The sequence below is a fragment of the Zophobas morio genome, unplaced genomic scaffold, assembly GCF_036711695.1.
Source record: "Zophobas morio isolate AGI-343-1 ecotype UQ-CSIRO unplaced genomic scaffold, CSIRO_AGI_Zmor_V1 ptg000012l, whole genome shotgun sequence".
Classification (NCBI taxonomy): Eukaryota; Metazoa; Arthropoda; class Insecta; order Coleoptera; family Tenebrionidae; genus Zophobas; species Zophobas morio.
Window position 1 is genome coordinate 26,127,291 of NW_026972117.1, and position 21,417 is coordinate 26,148,707.

Below are 21,417 nucleotides of genomic sequence, written 5' to 3' on the forward strand. Positions count from 1 at the left end.
TTGTCCCTGAAACGGGACAAGGTTTTGAAGAGTTCATTCGTCGAATTTTGATTTTATAACGACGTTTATAAAGCGATGATGGGTAGCAAAAAAACTAGAGAGTGGTTAATTTTGATTTTATTAAATTTATTTTATCTAGTGAAAAAATAACGCTCAACTTCTGCATTTACTATCCACCAGATGTTTGGGGGGTGCAGTCGGACCTTTGTTGGTTTGGTTTGTCGATGAGTCGGACGATCCCTTTTTTCCGTATTTATGGTTATTGCACTTCAGACTCACAGTGAAGCTGTCGAATTCCATTTGGCCATTTGGTTCACAACCACCGAACCTTTCTCGTGAATCCGTAAATCACTTCATTTTTAATGCAGTTTTGTGAAAATTGTGCCATTCAGTGTGGATTAAATTTACACTAGGTAAGTTAATATAATTCTAATGAAGTAATCATTTTAATTTTTACATGCTTCTGTTGTTTTTGATAACTGTACGTAAATAACAACAACAGTTTTTTCAGACAAGCTGGAAATACCACCATTAATCACTGAAGATACTCCCGCTGATTTTGAAGAACTTACGGTGATTGTTTTTGAAAGTGAGGCGCTTTGCCACAACATGTTGCAAAGGTATGTTACTGCAATTTTTTATGAACTAGGTGCTAATGAACATAATTTTACTCTAGACTTGAAACAAATACAAAAAATATGTGCGAAACAAAAGAAATTCTAAAGGAAACGAGTGAACAAATCTCCAATATGAAAACGTCATCAAATGTGACAAATCAAAAAGAAAACAGTAATAGAAGATATGCCGCCAAGACCACAGGTAAACAAATTTTGAGGAATTAGAAGATTATCTCTGCCTACTACAACAAGCAGGTTTCTTTGTAAGTTAAAAAAATACAATTAGTCCAGTCAAATTAGCGATCAACCTCGCAATGAGAGATAATAAGCTGAATTTTCGTATATACCTTCATTTTAGCGTTCTAAAAGTTGTCTCAAAAGTCTCATAAAATCTCGTGTCTGCGTCGTAAGTTATTCAAGGTCAAAGGTCAAGAAAAACATTATTTTGCAATTATCTCGGTTTCTATTGCTCTAATGATGTTAACACCTATTATCATAATTGTAGAGCACAAATTTGGGACAAATTTTATTTGAAACATTTTTTGATACACTTAATCGTTTTTGAGATAGCGGGCAGTGGGCGCGCAGCGTTCATCCATACATACTGTAATGCAATCAACCGTGAAAATATCTGTGAATACTACCTTGAATTTTGAAAAATTAGTATTATTTATCAGTTAATACATTGCATTTAATAACATTTTGCATATTTGCAATACATTTATTTAATGATACTTACCTACTTTGTGTAATTAAAAACTCTTTAAATGACATATTTATTCTAGGTATATCTTAGGTTAGATTATTATATATCTTAAAGTTATATTAATTTTTTCAAAGTAAATTTTATGGAAGTAAAACGAGTTCATATATTTTAATTTTATCTTTATTCAGCAGCTAGACATTTCTTACGATTCATCTTGCAGTGAAAATCTATATATTTTTAATAATTTAAAGAACAAAAGTATCAATTTTCTTCTTCTTCACCGTCATCTTCTGGACGTTCGGGAATTTCTGTTTCATCGTCGTCATCTTCGGTGCCCTGAATTGTTGTTTCCAGACCTTCCCGTTATAATCATGATAAGAAAATAAGTATTTAAAAACTTGCACATTTTAAAGATACAAATAAATTGAGATATACAATAAATATTTCATTAAATGAGTTTTTAATTACACAAAATAGTTAAGTATTATTCTATGAATATATTGAAAATATGTAAAATGTTATTAAATACAATGTATTAATTGATTAATAATACAAATTATTCAAAATTCAAGGTAGTATTGACAGATATTCACGGTTGATTGCATTACAGTACGTATGGACGAGCGCTGCGCGCTCACTCTCCTCTATCTCCAAAACGATTGAGCGCATGAAAAAATATTTCAAATAAAATTTGTCCCAAATTTTGTGCTCTACAATTATGATAATAATTGTTAACATCATTGGAGCAATAGAAACTGAGATAATTGCAAAAAACTGTTTATCTTGACCTTTGACCTTGAATAACTTACGACGCAGACACGAGATTTAATTAGACTTTTGAGACAACTTTTAGAACGCCAAAATTAAGGCGTATACAAAAATTCAGCTTATTGTCTCTCATTCACAGGTTGATCCCTTTTTTATGCTAAAATGACTGGACTAAATATATTTATATGTACTTACATATAACATAATTTTGGATATTATATACAGGTAGATGCCTGTAATACTATAACACTTTTTAGGAACCTACTAAACATGACACATTTCGCTTAACACGTTACATACATAGTGGGTTGCAGAAAAGTCTTATAGTGAAGCACCCTGTATGTTATACATACGCGTGACTTCCAAATAGATTCGGAAAAAAAATCCTTTAATTGTCACACGGATTCAAAGTAATTAAACTGCTGCTCCAGTTTCAAGAAACAAATACGGAACAACTTGTTAAATGTAAATGATGCGGCAATGATTTATTCAGTTTCCATTGTGACTAAATTTTTTCTTTATTTTTGCTGTGTGTTGCTTAGATGAAAACAAATGACACTGAATGAGGTGTGGATCTTGATATTTTTCCCCTGAATTAGGACTAGATAAAAGAAATTACTTAAAATTTTCTCTACTTCGTGATCTTGTGGTTTTATTTTCCGAACTTATTTCAGAGTTACTCGATATATACACATAAAAATATTTTCTTCTTTTCTTATTTCAGGAACTGCTATTGTCCCAGATAGGTGGTAATGGGAAAAAGAACAATGTGGAGCGTATATTAAAGAAAAAAAAAAATTCAGCGAATTTGCTGTAGCTTGTTTGTTCGGTAGGAAAATTCCAAAATGGTTGGGACAAAAACAATGAATATTATGAAAGGTATTTTTTTTGCAATAAATATAATTATTACAATTTTTATTTTTGAAGAAATTACAATGAAGACCCATTCCGCAATAAAAAAAGAAGTAGAACAACGCTGCTCAGAGTGGCTACGACATTCTAGTCAACGCCTGAAGAAAGAAAAAACCACGACAGTTTATAGTTTCTGTGCCTTTTTTTAAGTGTAAATTATATTGTATTATTTTCGAATTAGGAAATCATATATATATATATATTTATTTATATTATGAATTTATATTAATTTTTGTATTTTATTACTTATTACATATTATATTTTTTCAAACATTGAATAAAATAATAATTTACTGTAAGCTCTAAATTTTACTCTCCATATCCATATCCCTAAATGGTAACTAGACTTTCTGAAATGCCTATTCATATCGCATAGATCATGTTAATAAAATATACTGAGAGTCATATGTTTACGATGTTGCGATATATACGTAACGTCTATGTCCATTTAATACGTTATATTGGCGTTTAAAATAAAACGTAACACATACATAAAAATATAGAGAATCTAGCGACATACTAACACAACGTTATGATGATGTATCGCGAGCACGTCTCTAGTCTGAAACGATGTGGATGTTACCAGTATGTTACAAGCATGGGTCACTGTTGATTACATTACATAGCACAGGGAAAGCAAATGTACGCAGTTTGGGATGTAACAGCTAACAAGATCGTAGACAGAGTTAAGTGGCATTAACATCGCTACAACGTAACTGTGTTTACTGGGTTGATACATGCGTGAATAATAAACAATGTTTATCAAGTTATAATGATTTGCAGCTACATAGTGAAATGAATTCAGTTTTTAACTTGATCTTTTGAATATTAATCTATAAAACTTTGAGTAAAGTTAGTGCTAGTGCGCACCTTGACAAAGGAGCTTAATGACATTAAAATTTAAAATAGAAAGTTCTATTTTTCATTTATTCTTTAGAACTTTCCCTGCAATTTGTCTAAGTGAATTCATTTTCCATAGCGAAACAATATTAACATGATAATAATGAGCCCGAGATTTGGATGTATTAATATCAAAATGACGATGCAGTTTTTGAAACTAAGAATTCTGTTCAGTTCTGTTTTTTCGAACAGAATATAGGTTTAGAAAAGTAAGTGGCCACTTTCCAAACATAGATATAGATTTTTAAAGTTCTGAATACAACTTTATAAGCATTGTACAATTCAGTTTTTAACTTGATCTTTTGAATATTAATCTATGAAACTTTGAGTAAAGTTAGTGCTAGTGCGCACCTTGACAAAGGAGCTTAATGACATTAAAATTTAAAATAGAAAGTTCTATTTTTCATTTATTCTTTAGAACTTTCCCTGCAATTTGTCTAAGTGAATTCATTTTCCATAGCGAAACAATATTAACATGATAATAATGAGCCCGAGATTTGGATGTATTAATATCAAAATGACGATGCAGTTTTTGAAACTAAGAATTCTGTTCAGTTCTGTTTTTTCGAACAGAATATAGGTTTAGAAAAGTAAGTGGCCACTTTCCAAACATAGATATAGATTTTTAAAGTTCTGAATACAACTTTATAAGCATTGTACAATTCTGGGGTAGAATTGCGGAATGAGTAGAAAGCCAATAAAGGTGAATACTGATTTATTCAATATATGTATTTATAAAAACTACACAAATAGATCAAGTTTTATTTGCACCCCTTGGGCTTTGAATGTGATCCAGCTCTTATTACACCTTAAATATTATAAATATTATTAAATATTATTCATAAAATAACAATATACAATAGATATAAAACATAAGTGTTAATTTCCAACCATACAATATTAATTGAACCTAAACTCTCTGCTTTCCTCTCTTTCTTTCATCATATATTTTATTGTTTCTTGCTCTTTTTGACACATTATGCATACACTCTCTTTCTTCTTCATCCAAAATGTATTTTCTCTCTCTTCGTTTCCGCATCTAAATTATTATTAATATTATTATTGATTTGGAGCAGAGGCAAATTATGCTCGCCAGTAGGACAACAAATTCAGCAGCTAGATTTTACTGCTAGTCTTATTAAAGACTAGCAGTAAAACATTTTTTTTTTAATTGCATGGAATAAATGTCTGCCTAACTTATGTTTAAATGTAGTCGTGGTTTTTGAATTAAAGATACCGGAATCTAGGCTGTTCCAAAAGGTAAATACCTCATTTGTTAAAAAATACTGTCGCCATCTGGTTTTGTATTTCTCATGGCAGAGTTTTAATGCTTGGCCACGTAAACGGGAAGTATCTGATGAAATAAAAATCTTAGACAGGTCAATGCCGTACTGACGGGTGATGATGTTGTAGGCACGTACAAGATCATGAAAAATACGACGTTTTTCTAAAGTAGGAAGGTGTAAGGCAAGGAGTCTGTCTTTATAAGATTTATTTTTCAAGCTTTCTACTTTTTTTGATAATCCGTTGTTTGTCCTTTATTAGGTTAGGAGACTAAATTACACTGGCATATTCAACTATTGGGTGGACATATGAAACAAATAGAGTTTTGAACGATTCTTCGTCGAGTTTGGCAAATGACTTTTGTAATAGGAAGGAGCTTACGTTGGCTTTTTGAGTTATCTGCTCAGAAGAAGAGAATTCGTTGTCGAGCATAACTCCTAGATCATCTAGTTAACCGAATGCAGCGTATGATTATAGAACATAACGAATATTGGCAGAACGGAGAACACAGCATTTATCTTTATTCAGCGGTATTAGCCAATTACGAGTCCATTTATATGCTTCTACAAGGTCGCCTTGGATAGTTTGATAATAAACCAGTGAGTTTTCATACATCCTGCCATCGTCGGCATAAAATGCATGCGTGATTTAAATATAAACAGAAAGTTAGATATATATATATATGTATGTAATCCCGGAACTTTGGCACGGTCGGCACACTATGGCAACACTGTAGCAGACCAAACTCATAAACTAGTCAGTTTCGCACATAAGGAAAATACGGCATAGTTCAGCCCCTCGACGATAGATGGCCAAACAAAATTTAATTATATTTAAAAGGCACTTTGGCATTTATATTTAAAATGTTATAATTAATAAAGTTTGCGGTAAGTTTCAACAAAATTGTAAATCCAAAAAATAAAAGGATTTGTGTTACGTATAAGAATATTCTAAGTACGTCACCCTTAGAATTACTTTTTTAAAAAATAAAACATTTCGACACAATTGTTTGTATCTGGAAATTCAAAGTGGTTTTAGTTGTTCCAATAGCCCAAGTCAAGCGGAAATTGAAACCTTTAACAAATAGAAAATACTAGGGAAGTAAAGGCATTATTTGTTGTCTTTATTTCGCATTTTGCTAACAGTGACCGGGACTAAAGTGTGTGCCAAACTACCTGTTGTATGCGTTCGGTACGCATTTAACAGGGAGTTTCGCATGACATTTATTTTCCCCCAAAATTTTAAATCAAAAAGGAAGTGATTTTTAAGAACAAAACACTCTATGTTACTCATAAGAATATTCTAAGCACGCTGATTATACTGTATTTGCTTAAAAAACTAGGAATTTCTATGGGATAGATTGTATCTGGGTGTGCTAATGGTTTTCGATGTTCCAATAGCCCAATTCAAGCGGGAATTGATATTACCTACAAGATATTCCTAATATAAATACAAAATTTGACAACAATCGGTGGCTCGTAGATTATCTGTATCATAATTCATAAAAATCCGGGACCGCAGACAGATGTACAGACAGACGGCCAGACAGACAGAAACGGGACACCTTCGTACTGTAGGTGTCACGGAAGGTAGAGAAAACGTAAAAGTAGAGAAAACCGCTTTTTTTAGATTTACAGTTTTGTGGAAAAATACAAATCATGCGAAACTGCCTGTTAAATACGTACCGTATGCATGCAACAGGCATTTTGGCACAAACTTATTTACCTGACAGTGTCAGCAAAATGCGAAAATTATGACAATTAATGACGTTTTTAGTTTCCAAGTATGCCACTCTTGCTGAAATTTTAAATTTTCGCTTGAATTGGTCCATTACACCATTAAAAACCTCTAATTAGTTTGTCCAATAAATACGTAAATCCCTGGCAATTTAAGCAAAATGCTAAAGTAGTGAAACTTAATTTTGTTTTTACTTCCCTAATCACTTCTGTTTGCTAAAGATGTCAATTTCCGACTGAGTGGGTCTGTTAGGACATCAGCACCCACTTAACATGTCCAGACACAATTCATAAAGTGGAAATATTCTTTTTTTTTTAAACACATTCTGCAGACTACTTACATTTAACTTGCTCAGAATATTCTTATGCGTAATATGAAGCCTTTTGTTGTTAAAAATCCCTTTTTTTGATGATGAAATATTATAGGAAAAAAAAAACATGCGAAACTGCATGTTAAATACGTACCGTATGCATGCAACAGGCAGTTTAGCACCAAAGATACCTGTCAACGTCATCAAAATACGAAAATTATTCCAATTAATTACACCCTTAATTCCCTAGTATCTCCTGTTTGTTTAAGATGTAAATTACAGTTTGTATTAGGCTATTGAAACATTAATAAACCGATTATTACGTTCAAATACATTACTTACTGCAGAAGTTGCTTGTTTTCGAAAAAATTCAGTAAGTACTGCATTATGCGTACTGTACGCAAGCAGCAACAGTTTGACACACACGCTAAAATTTATCAAAATGTCATAGTCAGCAAAATGAGAAAATTATGACAATTAATGACGTTTTTAATTTCTAAGTATATCACTTTTGCTGAAATTTTAAGTTTTCGCTTGAATTGGACTTTTACACCATTAAAAACCTCTAATTAGTTTGTCCAATAAATACGTAAATCCCTGGCAACTTAAGCAAAATGCGAAAGTATGAAACTTAATTTTGTTTTTACTTCCCTAATGACTTCTGTTTGCTAAAGATGTCAATTTCCGACTGAGTAGGTCTGTTAGGACATCAGCACCCACTTAACATGTCCAGACACCATTCATAATGTAGAAATATTCTTTTTTTTTAATAACAAAACATAGACTGCATAACACTTACACTTAGCTTGCTCAGAATATTCTCACGCGTAATATAAAGTCTTTTGTTGTTAAAAATCCCTTTTTTTAAAGATGAATTATTTTAGGAAAATATAAAAATCATGCGAAACTGCCTGTTAAATGCGTACCGTATGCATGCAACAGGCAGTTTGGCATCCAAAATACCTGTCAAGGTCATCAAAATACGAAAATTATTACAATTAATTACACCCTTACTTCCCTAGTATCTCCTGTTTGTTTAAGATGTAAACTCCAGTTTGTATTAGGCTTTTGAAACATTAATAAACCGATTATTTCGTTCAGATACATTATTTACTGCAGAAGTTGCTTGTTTTCGAAAAAATTAAGTAAGTACTGCATATTGCGTACTGCACGCAAGCAGCAATATTCTAACCATTTTTGACACACACGTTAAAATCTTTCAAAATATCATAGTCAGCAAAATGCGAAAATTATGACAATTAATGACGTTTTTAGATTCCAAGTATGTCACTCTTGCTGAAATTTTAAATTTTCGCTTGAATTGGACAATTACACCATTAAAAACCTCTAATTAGTTTGTCCTATAAATACGTAAATCCCTAGCAACTTAAGCAAAATGCTGAAGTAGTGAAACTTAATTTTGTTTTTACTTCCCTAATCACTTCTGTTTGCTAAAGATGTCAATTTCCGACTGAGTAGGTCTGTTAGGACATCAGCACCCACTTAACATATCCAGACACAATTCATAATGTAGAAATATTCTTTTTTTTTAATAACAAAACATATACACTTAGCTTGCTCAGAATATTCTTCCGCGTAATATAAAGTCTTTTGTTGTTAAAAATTCCTTTTTTTAACGATGAAATATTTTAGGAAAAAATAAAAATCATGCGAAACTGCCTGTTAAATGCGTACCGTATGCATGCAACAGGCAGTTTGGCACCCAAGATACCTGTCAAGGTCATCAAAATACGAAAATTATTACAATTAATTACACCCTTACTTCCCTAGTATCTCCTGTTTGTTTAAGATGTAAATTGCAGTTTGTATTAGGGTCTTGAAACATTAATAAACCGAATTTTACGTTCAAATATATTATTTACTGCAGAACTTGCTTGCTTTCGAAAAAATTAAGTAAGTACTGCATTATGCGTATGGTACGCAAGCGGCAACAGTTTGACACACACGTTAAAATCTATCAAAATGTCATGGTCAGCAAAATGCGAAAATTATGACAATTAATGACGTTTTTAATTTCTAAGTAAATCACTTTTGCTGAAATTTTAAGTTTTCGCTTGAATTGGACTTTTACACCATTAAAAACCTCTAATTAGTTTGTCCAATAAATCCGTAAATCCCTGGCAACTTAAGCAAAATGAGAAAGTAGTGAAACTCAAGTTTGTTTTTACTTCCCTAACCACTTCTGTTTGCTAAAGATGTCAATTTCCGACTGAGTGGTTCTGTTAGGACATCAGCATCCATTTAAGATGTCCAGACACAATTCATAATGCAGAAATATTCTTTTTTTTTTAATAAAAAAACATATACTGCAAAATACTTACACTTAGTTTGCTCAGAATATTCTTACGCGTAATATAGAGTCTTTTGTTGTTAAAAATCCCTTTTTTTAACGATGAAATATTTTAGGAAAAAATAAAAATCATGCGAAACTGCCTGTTAAATGCGTACCGTATGCATGCAATAGGCAGTTTGGCACCCAAGATACCTGTCAAGGTCATTAAAATGCGAAAATTATTACAAGTAATTACACCCTTACTTCCCTAGTATCTCCTGTTTGTTTAAGATGTAAACTCCAGTTTGTATTAGGTTATTGAAATATTAATAAATCGATTTTTACGTTCAGATACATTATTTACTGCAGAAGTTGCTTGTTTTCGAAGAAATTAAGTAAGTACTGCATTATGCGTACTGTACGCAAGCAGCAACAATTTGACACACACGCTCAAATTTATCAAAATGTCACAGTCAGCAAAATGAGAAAATTTTGACAATTAATGACGTTTTTAATTTCTAAGTATATCACTTTTGCTGAAATTTTAAGTTTTCGCTTGAATTGGACTTTTACACCATTAAAAACCTCTAATTAGTTTGTCCAAGAAATACGTAAATCCCTGGCAACTTAAGCAAAATGCGAAAGTAGTGAAACTTAATTTTGTTTTTAATTCCCTAACCACTTCTGTTTGCTAAAGATGTCAATTTCCGACTGAGTGGGTCTGTTAGGACATCAGCATCCATTTAACATGTCCAGACACAATTCATAATGCAGAAATTTTCTTTTTTTTTTAATAACAAAACATATACAGCATAATACTTACACTTAACTTGCTCAGAATATTTTTACGAGTAATATAAAGTCTTTTGTTGTTAAAAATCCCTTTTTTTAGAGATGAAATATTTTAGGAAAAAATAAAAATCATGCGAAACTGCCTGTTAAATGCGTACCGTATGCATGCAACAGGCAGTTTGGCACCAAAGATGCCTGTCAAGGTCGGTCATCAAAATACGAAAATTATTACAATCAACTACACCCTTACTTCCCTAGTATAGTAGCCTGCATAGATATTGTAGCCGTCCATAGAGTCGAAATTTGCGAATAAAAATAAAATAAAACCGGTTCAAACGGAGTCGACGGTGGCTTGCAAAGTCTGATGTCACTCTGGCACACGTTGCACAGAGACGTATTTAATATTAAATGTCATTTTTTCCGTTATGAGCTGAATTTCGTCAATAAAATCGAAGCTCTGTTCACTGTACACAAGTTGTGGTATGGTATATTCATCGTTGCGGAGGCAGGTGGAGCGAAAAACCTAGTCATCTTAGCAGCAAACACGCCTATAAACTAGTCCACGTGGACTGTTTGTTTCCTGTCATATTTTAGTTTGCTTGAACCAATTGTGTTGCACCAAACGGTTATTACACTTGTTGAAATAAATTTTTAAACTTCCATCTTTCTCTAGATCATCGGTTTCGTAGCTGTGTGACAAATCGTTTGTCGTAGATAGAAAATAGTAAGATTACAGTGACCCTAAGATTTTGTGCAAACAGCCTTAAATACACTCCTGTGTGATATGACGCGTGCCGTAGTGACAGAACTTGCAAGCCGTCGTCGGCTCCGTTTGAGTCGGTTTTATTTTATTTTTATTCGCAAATCTCGACTCTATGGACGGCTACAATATCTATGCAGGATACTATATCTCCTGTTTGTTTAATTTGTAAATTGCAGTTTGTATTAGGCTTTTGAAACTCTTAGAATAAGTACTTTTATTTGTGAATTTAAAGTTTGCTTGTTTTTGTTGGAAGACGAATGACGTCAGACGCTGCAAAGCGGATGCAGGTGTCTCGCTCCCTACTCTTTGTTTTATGTCGTTGGAATGTAGTCGAAGTAAGTCTCTGATTGTCGTCGCAAGAAGACGTTTCAATAAAGCTAGACAAGTTTATTCTCCTCAATTAGTTTTGGCCAATTCCAATGTATTCACAGTAGTATTCACAGAAACATTAATAAACCGATTATTACGTTCAGATACAAAATTTACTGCAGAAGTTGCTTGTTTTCGAAAAAATTAAGTATGTACTGCATAATGCGTACTGTACGCAAGCGGCAACAGTTTGACACACACGTTAAAATTTATCAAAATGTCATAGTCAGCAAAATGAGAAAATTATGACAATTAATGACGTTTTTAATTTCTAAGTATATCATTTTTGCTGAAATTTTTTGTTTTCGTTTGAATTGGACCATTACACCATTAAAAACCTCTAATTAGTTTGTCCAATAAATACGTAAATCCCTGGCAACTTAAGCAAAATGCGAAAGTGGTGAAACTTAATTTTGTTTTTACTTCCCTAATCACTTCTGTTTGCTAAAGATGTTAATTTCCGACTGAGTAGGTCTGTTAGGACATCAGCACCCACTTAACATGTCCAGACACAATTCATAAAGTAGAAATATATTTTTTTTTAATAACAAAACATATACTGCATAATACTTACACTTAACTTGCTCAGAATTTTCTTACGCGTAATATAGGGTCTTTGTTGTCAAAAATCCCTTTTTTTAACCATGAAATATTTTAGGAAAAAATAAAAATCATGCGAAACTGCCTGTTAAATGCGTGCCGTATGCATGCAACAGGCAGTTTGGCACCCAAGATACCTGTCAAGGTCATAAAAATACGAAAACTATTACAATTAATTACACCCTTACTTCCCTAGTATCTCCTGTTTGTTTAAAATGTAAATTACAGTTTGTATTAGGGTATTGAAACATTAATAAACCGATTATTACGTTCAGATACAAAATTTACTGCAGAAGTTGCTTGTTTTCGAAAAAATTAAGTAAGTACAGCATAATGCGGACTGTACGCAAGCAGCAACAGTTTGACACACACGTTAAAATCTATCAAAATGTCATAGTCAGTAAGATCCGAAAATTATCACAATTAGGTAATGACGTTTTTTATTTCTAAGTATATCACTTTTGCTGAAATTTTAAGTTTTCGCTTGAATTGGACTTTTACACCATTAAAAACCTCTAATTAGTTTGTCCAATAAATATATAAATTCCTGGCAACTTAAGCAAAATGCAAAAGTAGTGAAACTTAAGTTTGTTTTTACTTCCTTAACCACTTCTGTTTGCTAAAGATGTCAATTTCCGACTGAGTAGGTCTGTTAGGACATCAGCATCCATTTAACATGTCCAGATACAATTCATAATGCAGAAATATTCTTTTTTTTTAATAAAAAAACATATACTGCATAATACTTACACTTAGTTTGCTCAGAATATTCTTACGCGTAATATAAAGTCTTTTATTCAATTTTGACATGTAAACAAACGTTATTTTGCCGTCAGTAGGCCACTAAAGCTTTGGTTTATCCGGTAGCACCATAAAATTTTTAAACCGCTAGCGAAATAAAATTTTTATTTTGCTGTTTTAAAACCATGGTTACCATATCTGTAATTTCTCCAGTGTCTTGCTGCTCTTTCCATCTAAGGAACTTTTGATACAGTTTCTGATCTGGTCTTTTCTGGGAGCAAGTTTTGTCGTTAGAATCTTGCATGATTTTGTAATTTTTCGATCATTTTAGTTTGTTTAAAATAAACAAACACCGTCGCCAGAGTCACATACTAGGTACACACACACACCTGATATTGTGCACTAAATTCTACGCATATAAAACTTTTATTTGGTCGCTGTCAATTCTGACGTTTCTCGAGTCTGAACTTTGAATCACCAATTTTTTCACAATTTGGGACTTGGGGTTGTCAAAATTGAATAAAATTTTGTATTACACTCGCGTTTAAAATGAATGTGTAACTCGCGGTCTGAAGGTGCTCGCGGCATACGCCGCTCTCGCCTTAAACTGACCGCTCATTAAACATTCACTTTAACCGCTTGTATAATAAATAACTATTGTTGTTAAAAATCCCTTTTTTTAACGATGAAATATTTTAGGAAAAAATAAACATCATGCGAAACTGCCTGTTAAATGCGTACCGTATGCATGCAACAGGCAGTTTGGCACCAAAGATACCTGTCAAGGTCGGTCATCAAAATACGAAAATTATTACAATCAATTACAACCTTACTTCCCTAGTATCTCCTGTTTGTTTAAGATGTAAATTGCAGTTTGTATTAGGCTTTTGAAACATTAATAAACCGATTATTACGTTCAGATACATTATTTACTGCAGAAGAGTTGCTTGTTTTCGAAAAAATTAAGTATGTACTGCATAATGCGTACTGTACGCAAGCGGCAACAGTTTGACACACACGTTAAAATTTATCAAAATGTCATAGTGTGCAAAATGAGAAAATTATGACAATTAATGACGTTTTTAATTTCTAAGTATATCACTTTTGCTGAAATTTTAAGTTTTCGCTTGAATTGGACCATTACACCATTAAAAACCTCTAATTAGTTTGTCCAATAAATACGTAAATCCATGGCAACTTAAAACTAAATGCGAAAGTAGTGAAACTTAATTTTGTTTTTACTTCCTTAACCACTTCTGTTTGCTAATGATGTGAATTTCCGACTGAGTAGGTCTGTTAGGACATCAGCACCCACTTAACATGTCCAGACACAATTCATAATGTAGAAATATACTTTTTTTTAAATAACAAAACATATACTGCATAATACTTACACTTAGCTTGCTCAGAATATTCTTACGCGTAATATAAAGTTTTTGTTGTTAAAACTCCCTTTTTTTAGAGATGAAATATTTTAGGAAAAAATAAAAATCATGCGAAACTGCCTGTTAAATGCGTACCGTATGCATGCAACAGGCAGTTTGGCACCAAAGATACCTCTCAAGGTCATCAAAATACGAAAATTATTACAATTAATTACACCCTTACTTCCCTAGTATCTCCTGTTTGTTTAAGATGTAAATTGCAGTTTGTATTAGGCTTTTGAAATATTAATAAACCGATTATTACGTTCAGATACATTATTTACTGCAGAAGTTGCTTGTTTTCGAAAAAATTAAGTAAGTACTGCATTATGCGTACTGTACGCAAGCAGCAACAATTTGACACACACGCTCAAATTTATCAAAATGTCACAGTCAGCAAAATGAGAAAATTATGACAATTAATGACGTTTTTAATTTCCAAGTATATCACTTTTGCTGAAATTTTAAGTTTTCGCTTGAATTGGACTTTTAGACCATTAAAAACCTCTAATTAGTTTGTCCAAGGAATACGTAAATCCCTGGCAACTTAAGCAAAATGCGAAAGTAGTGAAACTTAATTTTGTTTTTAATTCCCTAACCACCTCTGTTTGCTAAAGATGTCAATTTCCGACTGAGTGGGTCTGTTAGGACATCAGCATCCATTTAACATTCCATTCTATTTTGTTAAACAAATTAAGTTCTGCTGGTGTATGTGATAATCTAGTTAAACTTTTTAAATCGCTATTAACTAATCGTATCCAGTATGTTGAGTTTTGTGGCTACTGTTCGGATGCATATGGTACTCCTAGTGGTGTAACACAGGGGTCCAACCTAGGACCCATGTTATTTTTAATATATTTTAATGATATATTAGCACAATTTAAATGTCCGATTTTTGTTTATGCTGATGATTTAAAAATCGCAAAATACGTGTCTAGCATAGAGGATTGTCGTTTGTTACAGAATGATTTAAACAACTTTAGTAAATTGTGCACGCTAAACAAACTAAAGATAAATGAAAATAAATGCAAAACAATAACATTTTCCAGATTAATGACCAATATTAATTTTAATTATACATTGAATGATATTCAAATTGAGCGAGTTAGCCAAATAAAAGACCTGGGTGTTATACTGGATCATCATTTGTCATTTATTCCTCACATTCAATATATTTGTGGACACGCTATAAAAATGTTAGGATTTATTTTTAGAAACACAAGTAGTTTTACAAATGTAGATGCTTTGCTAACGTTATATTTCGCATATGTCAGAACAAAATTAGAATATGATTCTGTAGTGTGGGACCCGTACTATAGCATCCATATTATGGCAATCGAACGCATACAACGTAGATTCTGCAAATACTTATATTATGTAAAATATCATACTTATCCTCCACGATCATTCCCTAACAAAATGTTATTAAATGATTTTAATTTGCTGTCGCTCAAAGAAAGAAGGACGTTCGCCAACATTTACTTTTTATTTAAATTAATACATGGGTACACTGTTAGCAAAAACTTACTTAGTCAAATAAATTTTCATGTTCCACGATTAAATTGTCGGTATTCAGGCACTTTCATGATAAATTGTAGTAGGACCAACCAACATTATTTTTCGCCATTGAACAACATGTGTCGTTGCTGTAATGATGTAGCCCCAATTCTAGATATTTTTGTTACTTCTAGTATTAAGTCTTTTCGTGTTTTGTTGTATAGGAGTGATTAAGTCATAGTTATGTTTTTTTTTTTTCTTTTTAACTCTATTTAGTGTTAGTAATTAATTAATTTGTGAGTTTATATTTATCCTTTTGGACCTTCGTCTGTTGGATAATAAATTATTATTATTATTATTATTATTATTAACATGTCCAGACACAATCCATAATGCAGAAATATTCTTTTTTTTTTAAATAACAAAACATATCCAGCATAAAACTTACACTTAGCTTGCTCAGAATATTCTTACGCGTAATATAAAGTCTTTTGTTGTTAAAAATCCCTTTTTTTAACGATGAAATATTTTAGGAAAAAATAAAAATCATGCGAAACTGCCTGTTAAATGCGTACCGTATGCATGTAACAGGCAGTTTGGCACCAAAGATACCTGTCAAGGTCGGTCATCAAAACACGAAAATTATTACAATCAATTACACCCTTACTTCCCTAGTATCTCCTGTTTGTTTAAGATGTAAATTGCAGTTTGTATTAGGTTATTGAAACATTAATAAACCGATTTTTACGTTCAGATACATTATTTACTGCAAAACTTGCTTGTTTTCGAAAAAATTTAGTAAGTACTGCATAATGCGTACTGTACGCAAGCAGCAACAGTTTGACACACACGTTAAAATCAACCAAATGTCCTAGTCAGCAAAATGCGAAAATTATAACAATTAATGACGTTTTTAATTTCTAAGTGTATCACTTTTGCGGAAATTTTAAATTTTCGCTTGAATTGGACCATTACACCATTAAAAATCTCCAATTAGTTTGTCCAATAAATACGTAAATCCCTGGCAACTTAAGCAAAATGCGAAAGTAGGGAAACTTAATTTTGTTTTTACTTCCCTAACCACTTCTGTTTGCTAAAGATGTCAATTTCCGACTGAGTAGGTCTGTTAGGACATCAGCATCCATTTAACATGTCCAGACACAATTCATAATGCAGAATTTTTCTTTTTTTTTTATAAAAAAACATATACTGCATAATACTTACACTTAGTTTGCTCAGAATATACTTACGAGTAATATAAAGTCTTTTGTTGTTAAAAATCCCTTTTTTTAGAGATGACATATTTTAGGAAAAAATAAAAATTATGCGAAACTGCCTGTTAAATGCGTACCGTATGCATGCAACAGGCAGTTTGGCACCAAAAATACCTGTCAAGGTCGGTCATCAAAATACGAAAATTATTACAATCAATTACACCCTTACTTCCCTAGTATCTCCTGTTTGTTTAAGATGTAAATTGCAGTTTGTATTAGGCTTTTGAAACATTAATAAACCGATTATTACGTTCAGATACATTATTTACTGCAGAAGAGTTGCTTGTTTTCGAAAAAATTAAGTATGTACTGCATAATGCGTACTGTACGCAAGCGGCAACAGTTTGACACACACGTTAAAATTTATCAAAATATCAAAGTCAGCAAAATGAGAAAATTATGACAATTAATGACGTTTTTAATTTCCAAGTATATCACTTTTGCTGAAATTTTAAGTTTTCGCTTGAATTGGACCATTACACCATTAAAAACCTCTAATTAGTTTGTCCAATAAATACGTAAATCCATGGCAACTTAAGCTAAATGCGAAAGTAGTGAAACTTAATTTTGTTTTTATTTCCTTAACCACTTCTCTTTGCTAATGATGTGAATTTCCGACTGAGTAGGTCTGTTAGGACATCAGCACCCACTTAACATGTCCAGACACAATTCATAATGTAGAAATATACTTTTTTTTAAATAACAAAACATATACTGCATAATACTTACACTTAGCTTGCTCAGAATATTCTTACGCGTAATATAAAATCTTTTGTTGTTAAAAATCCCTTTTTTTAGAGATGAAATATTTTAGGAAAAAATAAAAATCATGCGAAACTGCCTGTTAAATGCGTACCGTATACATGCAACAGGCAGTTTGGCACCAAAGATACCTGTCAAGGTCATCAAAATACGAAAATTATTACAATTAATTACACCCTTACTTCCCTAGTATCTCCTGTTTGTTTAAGATGTAAATTGCAGTTTGTATTAGGCTTTTGAAACATTAATAAACCGATTATTACGTTCAGGTACATTATTTACTGCAGAAGTTGCTTGTTTTCGAAAAAATTAAGTAAGTACTGCATTATGCGTACTGTACGCAAGCAGCAACAGTTTGACACACACGCTAAAATTTATAAAATGTCATAGTCAGCAAAATGAGAAAATTTTGACAATTAATGACGTTTTTAATTTCTAAGTATATCACTTTTGCTGAAATTTTAAGTTTTCGCTTGAATTGGACCATTACCCCATTAAAAACCTCTAATTAGTTTGTCCAATAAATACGTAAATCCATGGCAACTTAAGCTAAATGCGAAAGTAGTGAAACTTAATTTTGTTTTTACTTCCTTAACCACTTCTCTTTGCTAATGATGTGAATTTCCGACTGAGTAGGTCTGTTAGGACATCAGCACCCACTTAACATGTCCAGACACAATTCATAATGTAGAAATATACTTTTTTTTAAATAACAAAACATATACTGCATAATACTTACACTTAGCTTGCTCAGAATATTCTTACGCGTAATATAAAGTTTTTGTTGTTAAAACTCCCTTTTTTTAGAGATGAAATATTTTAGGAAAAAATAAAAATAATGCGAAACTGCCTGTTAAATGCGTACCGTATGCATGCAACAGGCAGTTTGGCACCAAAGATACCTGTCAAGGTCATCAAAATACGAAAATTATTATAATTAATTACACCCTTACTTCCCTAGTATCTCCTGTTTGTTTAAGATGTAAATTGCAGTTTGTATTAGGCTTTTGAAACATTAATAAACCGATTATTACGTTCAGATACATTTTTTACTGCAGAAGTTGCTAGTTTTCGAAAAAATTAAGTAAGTACTGCATTATGCGAACTGTACGCAAGCAGCAACAGTTTGACACACACGCTAAAATTTATAAAATGTCATAGTCAGCAAAATGAGAAAATTTTGACAATTAATGACGTTTTTAATTTCTAAGTATATCACTTTTGCTGAAATTTTAAGTTTTCGCTTGAATTGGACCATTACCCCATTAAAAACCTCTAATTAGTTTGTCCAATAAATACGTAAATCCATGGCAACTTAAGCTAAATACGAAAGTGGCGAAACTTAATTTTGTTTTTACTTCCTTAACCACTTCTGTTTGCTAATGATGTGAATTTCCGACTGAGTAGGTCTGTTAGGACATCAGCACCCACTTAACATATTCAGACACAATTCATAATGTAGAAATATACTTTTTTTTTAATAACAAAACATATACTGCATAATACTTACACTTAGCTTGCTCAGAATATTCTTACGCGTAATATAAAGTCTTTTGTTGTTAAAAATCCCTTTTTTTAGAGATGAAATATTTTAGGAAAAAATAAAAATCATGCGAAACTGCCTGTTAAATGCGTACCGTATGCATGCAACAGGCAGTTTGGCACCAAAGATACCTGTCAAGGTCATCAAAATACAAAAATTATTACAATTAATTACACCCTTACTTCCCTAGTATCTCCTGTTTGTTTAAGATGTAAATTGCAGTTTGTATTAGGCTTTTGAAACATTAATAAACCGATTATTACGTTCAGGTACATTATTTACTGCAGAAGTTGCTTGTTTTCGAAAAAATTAAGTAAGTACTGCATTATGCGTACTGTACGCAAGCAGCAACAGTTTGACACACACGCTAAAATTTATAAAATGTCATAGTCAGCAAAATGAGAAAATTTTGACAATTAATGACGTTTTTAATTTCCAAGTATATCACTTTTGCTGAAATTTTAAGTTTTCGCTTGAATTGGACCATTACACCATTAAAAACCTCTAATTAGTTTGTCCAATAAATAGGTACGTAAATCCATGGCAACTTAAGCTAAATGCGAAAGTAGTGAAACTTAATTTTGTTTTTACTTCCTTAACCACTTCTCTTTGCTAATGATGTGAATTTCCGACTGAGTAGGTCTGTTAGGACATCAGCACCCACTTAACATGTCCAGACACAATTCATAATCTAGAAATATACTTTTTTTTAAATAACAAAACATATACTGCATAATACTTACACTTAGCTTGCTCAGAATATTCTTACGCGTAATATAAAATCTTTTGTTGTTAAAAATCCCTTTTTTTAGAGATGAAATATTTTAGGAAAAAATAAAAATCATGCGAAACTGCCTGTTAAATGCGTACCGTATACATGCAACAGGCAGTTTGGCACCAAAGATACCTGTCAAGGTCATCAAAATACGAAAATTATTACAATTAATTACACCCTTACTTCCCTAGTATCTCCTGTTTGTTTAAGATGTAAATTGCAGTTTGTATTAGGCTTTTGAAACATTAATAAACCGATTTGTACGTTCAGATACATTATTTACTGCAGAAGTTGCTTGTTTTCGAAAAAATTAAGTAAGTACTGCATTATGCGTACTGTACGCAAGCAGCAACAGTTTGACACACACGCTAAAATTTATAAAATGTCATAGTCAGCAAAATGAGAAAATTTTGACAATTAATGACGTTTTTAATTTCTAAGTATATCACTTTTGCTGAAATTTTAAGTTTTCGCTTGAATTGGACCATTACCCCATTAAAAACCTCTAATTAGTTTGTCCAATAAATACGTAAATCCATGGCAACTTAAGCTAAATACGAAAGTGGCGAAACTTAATTTTGTTTTTACTTCCTTAACCACTTCTGTTTGCTAATGATGTGAATTTCCGACTGAGTAGGTCTGTTAGGACATCAGCACCCACTTAACATGTTCAGACACAATTCATAATGTAGAAATATACTTTTTTTTTAATAACAAAACATATACTGCATAATACTTACACTTAGCTTGCTCAGAATATTCTTACGCGTAATATAAAGTCTTTTGTTGTTAAAAATCCCTTTTTTTAGAGATGAAATATTTTAGGAAAAAATAAAAATCATGCGAAACTGCCTGTTAAATGCGTACCGTATGCATGCAACAGGCAGTTTGGCACCAAAGATACCTGTCAAGGTCATCAAAATACAAAAATTATTACAATTAATTACACCCTTACTTCCCTAGTATCTCCTGTTTGTTTAAGATGTAAATTGCAGCTTGTATTAGGATTTTGAAACATTCATAAACCGATTATTACGTTCAGATACATTTTTTACTGCAGAAGTTGCTTGTTTTCGAAAAAATTAAGTAAGCACTGCATTATGCGTACTGTACGCAAGCAGCAACAGTTTGACGCACACGCTAAAATTTATCAAAATGTCATAGTCAGCAAAATGAGAAAATTTTGACAATTAATGACGTTTTTAATTTCCAAGTATATCACTTTTGCTGAAATTTTAAGTTTTCGCTTGAATTTGACCATTACACCATTAAAAACCTCTAATTAGTTTGTCCAATAAATACGTAAATCCATGGCAACTTAAGCTAAATACGAAAGTGGCGAAACTTAAT

At 32.0% G+C, this 21,417-nt stretch overlaps 1 long non-coding RNA gene across 1 annotated transcript; it reads left to right on the forward strand.

Moving 5' to 3' along the window:
• Nucleotides 1-246: 246 nt before the first annotated feature.
• LOC135128456 (uncharacterized) lies at nucleotides 247-2,868 on the forward strand. The gene is made up of 3 exons (XR_010280407.1): nucleotides 247-620; nucleotides 677-819; nucleotides 2,816-2,868. It is a non-coding gene; the product is annotated as an uncharacterized LOC135128456 (long non-coding RNA).
• The last annotated feature ends 18,549 nt before the right edge of the window (nucleotides 2,869-21,417 follow it).